The sequence below is a fragment of the Arachis ipaensis genome, chromosome B01 (assembly GCF_000816755.2).
Source record: "Arachis ipaensis cultivar K30076 chromosome B01, Araip1.1, whole genome shotgun sequence".
NCBI classification, from domain to species: Eukaryota; Viridiplantae; Streptophyta; class Magnoliopsida; order Fabales; family Fabaceae; genus Arachis; species Arachis ipaensis.
In genome coordinates this window covers 130220979-130228710 of record NC_029785.2, presented here as the reverse complement: position 1 = coordinate 130228710, position 7732 = coordinate 130220979, and the positions used below count along the sequence as shown (strand labels likewise).

Below are 7732 nucleotides of genomic sequence, written 5' to 3'. Positions count from 1 at the left end.
AGATCTCCATGAGACCAGGAAGCGCTGGTTTGAGAAATGTACGGTAATTACTTTCATTGTTTCTGTTTCAAACCTTTTTAGCTAGTTTATATTATCTATCTTGCTTAACTAATTTTAAAGCTTCTTTGTTGCAGCTGACTTTATTTGGGATGCTGAGTACGACTTGGCCATCCGGAAGATATTTGACCATAGAATAGATCGCCGGCTCCAGCAGATGCTGGATGATGTTCGTCATGGGCGGGACCAGCGGAATATATGGCTTCGATTGGAGGTAAAGAAGGGCCTGTTAGCTCATTGGGAGACCGATGCGGGGTTTAGGCATCGGCATCTCACCAATAGAGCTAATAGGGTATCGGCCAGGTCGTCCAAGTACACCGATGGCTCAGCGACCTTCATGAAGACCAAGGCCAGACTGGTATGTAGTTTCTTTAATTTTCTTAATAACTTCGTTATTTTATTTGTTTTGCATATCATTACTAGGCATTCTAATAATTTTGTATTTGAATGCAATTTGTGTAGTCAAAGTCGTTGGACCGTGAGACCATATTGCCGGAGACGTTTCAAGTACACCCTCACGTTGAAGGAGAACAAAGCGAGATTTACTGATCAGTGTTCTCAGGACCATTATGTGACTAAACATACATCTAATTATCTTCTGCTATGAAATTATTATAAATTAACTATATATATGTCTTACTAATCACAGTAACTTATGTTAATTGCACATGAGTCCTATACACAAAGACTAGAGGCCGCGACTCAACAGTCTCAGCAAAGTGGGGAGGACGCCGCCAATGGCTCTGTAGCTTTAGTCGTCGACCCCGATGCGGTTTGGCGCGAGACCGCTTCAGCCCCGTATAAGAACCGCATATACGGGATGGGGTCATTCTTTGCCAGCAGCCTCCGCACCTCGACGTTGAGGCTGTCGTCAGGCTCTGCTACTAGTCAAGCTATCCAGCTCGAGGAAGGTGTGGATTTGAGGCTGTAGGTGCAGGAGCTCTAGCGTAGCCTTCACCAGCAGGCTTAGGAGCTTAACAATTATCGAGAGATGTATCAGGAGATTCTCACCTGCGTGACGTCTACAGATGAGCTCAGGTTGGAGTTTAGGGAGTCACTGGAGAGGATGCAGCGTATGGAGGCTCAGATGGAGGTGTACCAGGCCCAGATGCGCGCTGCTGACATCGACCCTACTGGTGGCAGCGGTCCTGCTGCAGGTGGCAACAGTCCTATTGGTGGTAGACGGACATCGTCACCCCTTCTGCGCCGCCAACTCAAGGCCACAGGACTGACGAGAACGACTATCTAGATCTGTAGATATTAGTTTTTTGTTTTATTGTTTCATTGTATTTATTTGATATAGTTGACTTTTAATTTATTTGGACATTGTATTATTTATTTTAAATAAAAATTCTTCATTATTTATTAATTGACCACTAATTGTGTGAAAAAATTTAAATTTAAAATTAAAATTGACAATTTATTTCAATTTTTTAAAAGAATATTGACATTACGGTTGGAATAATCCGACATTAATATGGCATGGAACAACATTTTTTGATGCCAATATTACCGTAGAAAAAATTTGCCGGTAACCAATTAAGTTTTTGAGCAGGTAATTCGCCGGAGAATCCAATGGTAATTACCGTCGGACGGAATAAATCCGACGATAAATATTTACCGGCAAGGTTTATACCGTCCGATTGTTTCCGACAGTACTCAGCATTTTTCTTGTAGTATAAAGCATCCAAATAAAATTGTTAAAAAGAACATCCAAAACCTAATAAAATGAAACATCTAAAATTAGGCTAATTTTTTTAGTAATGAAAAAATTGTGCATTCTAGTATTATGGTTAATTGATGTATTTTTCTTTGATATGAATTTTTATATTTTAAATAAGAAATTGGACCCTCAGATTTTCTTAGTGCACAAATCGAATGGTCCGCTTTGTGATGAAATAAAAATTTTTACGATGTAAAACAAATTAGAGGTCCGATTTGTATGTTTAAAAAATTTTTCAATGCTAAAATACAAATTTGATCTTCAGATTTGTAAATTTTAAAAATAAATAAATAAAAACTACAAATCTGACTCTCAAATTGATAGTATCCATATAAAATAAAAATACACCACATTTTTACATTGTTGAGAAACACCACCTAACTACAACACAAAAAATGAAAAGCATCCAAAATCATAGAGAGAATATTCAGAACCTTTAAAATTTAAACATACGAAATCCGGATATATTATTTATTTTCATTTACTTTTTAACGTACATTTCCATAAAAACTATTTGAAACCTCTAAAATTTAAACATTTAAACTTTAGGTATAAAAAACATCCAAAATGATACTTTTGTTTTTAATAGTTTACTTTCATTTATTTTCAATTGTACATTACTGAAAAAATTCAAAAACTCTAAAATTTAAATATTCAAAATTTAGGTATAAGAGACATTGAAAATAATGCCTTCTTTTTTAATAGTTTGTTTTTATTTTTTTATTGTACAATCCCAAAAAAATATCCCAAATATCTAAAATTTAAACCTATGAAATCTAAGTATAAAAAAATATCTAAACGTGATGTGTTTTTATATCATAATTAAAAGGGTTTTTATTGCTCAGATTTTGAATTTTCTTTTATTAAATTTTAGATGTTCTTTTATAATGATTTTAGATTTTTTTTGTTAAATTTTAAATACTTTTTTATAATAATTTTAGATATTTTTTTATTTGGTTTTAGATTTTTTGGATTTTTTTATTTGATTTTAGTTATTTTTTTTGCTTGTTTACAATCTAATTAATAGTTGGTTGTTGTTTACTAGTATTTTAATTGATTAATTGATGTCAAAATTATATACATCATGTATATCACTTCAAAAAATTATCAAATGAGTAATAATAATAAGGAAAAGTCTAGGGCCAGCAACTTTTTCAAATTTTGGCCAGCATGTAACCAGCAAAGAAAAGTGAGCTATTGGATGAAATCTCACACTAATCTCATACTATTAAAATCATCATTGATGGCTATTTGATGGCTATAAATCATAAAAGTTGCTGGCCCTAGCACTCCTCTTATAATTAATAAAGAAACGACAAATAATGAAGAACATGGGTTTCGGGTGAAATGTCACTTGCACAAAGAGCACCGGACTACTGTTCATCAAACTTGAAAGGTAAGAGACTAAGAGGTAAGATCAGAGCTCTTGTTATTAGCTTTGCTGAAAAGAAAAGAGAGAATATAGTTTTGTTGTCTTCTTTCATGCATTATTAATCAGGTACCAGAAAGCTGGCATTTTGTCTAAATTATTAATACTGCATGGACCGTTCTTTTAGTTTACAACTGTTTTTTTTTTTCTTCCCCTATATGCAAACTCAACTCTTAACATAGCTATGTCCTTAATTAAAGAAAGTAAGAAATCCAATGACACAAAAATATATATGTAGTGGTACATTTGTTGAGCAATAATGCTACGTACACATACTGTTTGAAAAAGAGATGGCTAAGGCTATATAGTAGTAGTGGAAGAGGAAAAGATCCTTCAAAGAGATCTTATTATATATGTAATAATGCAATGTGACGTTTTATGAGGTCTCTTGTGAGTTTTATGCATGATGCACATGCAAATATTCCATTTTAAGATTCAAACTTCTATGCATAAAATTAAAATTGGCAGAGCCATGTACGATGAAAATTGAAACCAAACCATGGGCTAATGGACCAATATCGGTTATTGAAAGATATATACAGCTGGGAACCAACCAGAGAGACAATTAAGCATTGTAATCACAATAAATGGGGTTCAGAACAAAAACATAAAAGAATAAATAACCTCAGAAATGGGTAAATACTCAATCTTTTATCTTTATTCTCTGTAGGATCCCTTGATTTTACTTTTCTATTTTTCCTTTTTTTTTTTCTTCCTTCTCTTTCTCTCTGAAATAAATTATACATATTCTATATATGTGAATAATTTGTATGATTCAATATAATTCCACAACCACTATCCTCAACTCTTTTGTCTGCCTTTATTTTGAAAGGTTCTTCACAAATTAATGAACCTGCAAAAAAAGTGTCTGAACTTTTTTCCATTTATAATTATTTTCTTGAATGCCAACTATTTCAAAATTCAAACTTCATTAATAAACTAATGACAAAGAAAGTGGCATACTTTGATGCATATTTGCAGGATGACGAAATCCACTCTATACTCCTACCCATTCCCATAACAAAATTATATGAATTTAGAGTCTGCAAACTTTGGTTATTCTGATTCGATTCTAGAGGCAAGATTAGAATTCAACATATTGTTTTAACTTTTAAGAACAGGCAAGATGCACCAAAAAAGCTTTAAAGCTTGCATTACTATATGTGCACCATTCAGTTATTCTTTACCACTTATCTCATGCAACTAACGATACTAATTATTTTATTTATTTGTTTACAACTTTTTGAGAGTTACTTGAAACAGATGAATTTGGGTCTGAACCTGAGGTTCAGACTCATTTTTGGGGTAGCGTCTGACGTCTTTTATTGTCGTTGTCCGAGTTTCTCGTAAGGAGGTAAAAGGTGATACTTGCAAAGAACTCTGATGCTTAAATTAAGGGTTTTAGGCAGTTTTTTGTAAATTATAATTCGAATAATACCTAAGAATGTTAGGATATTTATAAGTGTAGATATAGAGTTAATAACCATATTTTAATAGGAAAATTATTGAGATCTCTCTTCTAGATTAATAAAAAATATTGAAGGAGTTAATTACTTATTTAGATAATTAAGGCTAAACCTATGTCGTCGTATCTGACCTCTTATAAGATCGGGTAAGTAATAACAAAGATATGAATACTGATATTTGTAAAGTGTCGATTGGCCTTTATTTATTTTTGGTTTAACTAAGTTATGGGTTAGAATATGAGCAACAATTATACTAGCCTTTATTTATTTTTGGTTTAACTAAGTTATGGGTTAGAATATGAGCAACAATTATACTAGATGTATACTAAAATCAATGACTTTATAAAATACAAAGTAAAATATAAAATATAAATTAAAAATAAATAAAAAATATATTTTTTTTATTATATAATAACTAATTTTAATAACTGATTTTAGAATTTAAATAACATTTTTCATTTGCTTATTATATTATTGTTAAAATGTTTGATAATCAATGTGAAGTGCTGAAGTTAGTTTAGATGACAAATTCTTTAATCATCTCTACATATACTAGCGTCTTACTCTTCTCAAATTCTTTATACCCGTCAAATCGTATTTTTTTATAATACAAAATCAACTATAGTTGAAGGGTTACCAATTATTTGTAAGTAATCTTCGTAGCTAAAAAGTACCAAGTGTGAATTTTGTTTAAATACAATTCTCAAGAAAAAATTATAAGATGATAATGTCAAAGCAAAAGATATTTTTCTCTTTTGATCTGCTTTATTAATTGTCACACGATGTCAAACACTCACTTTACCTTCTCATTGTTGTCTTCACAAAGCTGAAAAGATTACAGTGATCCATGACGCCACAAATCATGTGTTTTTACTGTACTTATTACTACTGACTGGACTGATTCAGTAGTAAACGAACTCGTCCCATTTCAAAGAGAAAGCTATAATTTCTCAACCCAGATTAATATATTTCATAATAATAAGATCCGACCACCAAAAAATAAAACAGAAAAAAAGTCTGAAAAACATCATGTGCAAACAACATTACTATAGTAACTAGTACTTTTGTTTTCTTTCTGGCTATTAGGCATAGTGGTTCTATAATTAGTATCGAAACACGACAAGGGGGATGGGATCCTCAACATTCCACCATTGACAGGATTCTCAAATGTAATATTCACCATGTCAAATGTAAATTTCCACCTAAGGAATGCAAGTGAAATGTTGACATCACTAAGGCAAACCCATTCTTTGGAACCTAACCGGCTAACCTTGTCCATGTGAAGTTGTCACAAGTTACATACACAGCCTTTAAGGTCTGACAAGTCACAAATATTTGAAATGTTAATGAGACATTATGTGTTCCCAAGACTCCCGAATCGAATAAAATACAAAGTAAAGCAGAAAGATCAAGATGCATGAAGTTAGATATACAAGGACAAGAATATCAAAGAGTTTGCCCTACCAAGGATTCAATACATACAAGAGTTAATATAACAGCATAATCACAAGACTCTTCAACACTTTTGTCACCTTCAGCATGTTGCTAGCCAGACTTAAAAAGCAGAACTGCTTTCTGATCCAAATAGAAATAAACAAAGTGGTTTGTTTCATGAGTCACATAAGAACCTGCGAAAAGAGGGAGGAGAGGAAGTCTATGAAAACACTTGATTTGTAGACTAGCCTTACCAATGTAAACAATACAATACATGAGCATTGATTGGCAAAACTCACTCGGAAATCTCATGTCATTCTAACATAAATTGGTGCTGATAACAAAATGAATAACCTGGGAAATACTGTCAATTTATTTAATTCTTACCCCCAAAGATAAGAACATATGAAAAAGACGTTTCTGTGTTGCTCCAAATATAAGTAAAGTCCCAGCAATAGACAAGTTTGCTCCAAATATAAGTAAAGTCCCAGCAATAGACAAGTTATAACTTGACAAAACAGAATCATGAAACATGGAATGTATGAAAAAGAAGTTTTTATGTTGCTGCAAATGTAAGCTTCAACATAAAACAAATCACATTTTGACAAATCAAATAAAAAATATGGAACATGGACAGAATATCATGTACATGAACAGAGAACATCCATTCAAGTAGAAAACTGGAAGAAAATATGATTTGTTGGAATAATGAACAGAAGAAAAACAAAGTTGGTGATCGAGCATTAAATTGTCCCAGCACCTACATTTGTGATGTTTTATATACATTTTTGAATAAGGGTCTGTCTGTAATATCATAAAAAATTAAGGTATTTATATGAATAAGGAGCCTGATATTCCCTTACTCTGAAGGGTAAACTATTTAGAATCATGAATACATGTAAGAATGTGACCATCACATTGGTTAAATACTTAAACTCCACAAAGTACAACCTCAGAAATATTTCGCATGTTAAATAATCCAAATCTTACTCCCTTACATGTATAATTAAAGATACAACAAACCATCATGTATATTTGTCTATGTCTGCAATATTGAGAAAACAATTTTGATCGATATACTATGCCTGTATTGGTTTTCATGAAAAGAAATGGAAAAAGAGAGGTGTGAGCATAAAAAATTAGCAACTAGCATTGCTGAAAAGAAAACTTTTCAGTAATCTACAACACACAGTTAAAAATAACCAGATGTTGAACAACTGTCTCTAAGATCCTGAACAGCTAAATCTCAGAAGGAAGCTACAGGCTAACTCAAACTTAAATATTTACCATATCTACATGTACCAATTAACCATGAGGTTTGAATACTTGTGAGAATGAAAAATGTTTGGATGTCAGGGATGCAGCAAATGCACAATGTGAATGTGGTGGTAGACAGCAAACTGATTGAGTACGGTTACCCCAAGAAACTACTCAATCTGGTAAATGATAACACATTAACCTCTTCATGTTCTTCCCCAAATAAAAGACAAATTCAAGTCCCAGCAGAGCACACTAATCCAATTGGAAAGTAACTTAGCAAATGTTGTGTATTTGCCAAGGGAGAAAACCAAAGAATGATGACTTCAATATTTACAAACTATCAGTGTATCATAAGTATAAGGG

The 7732-nt window shown here is 32.3% G+C and overlaps 1 long non-coding RNA gene across 1 annotated transcript in view; it reads right to left on the bottom strand.

The window, feature by feature from the left end:
* Positions 5717 to 7732, bottom strand: part of LOC107638703 — a 2711-nt gene continuing 695 nt past the window's right edge. Inside the window, exon 2 of the long non-coding RNA XR_001619842.2 lies at positions 5717 to 6303. This is a non-coding gene — a long non-coding RNA (uncharacterized LOC107638703). The remainder of the gene's footprint in view (positions 6304 to 7732) is intronic.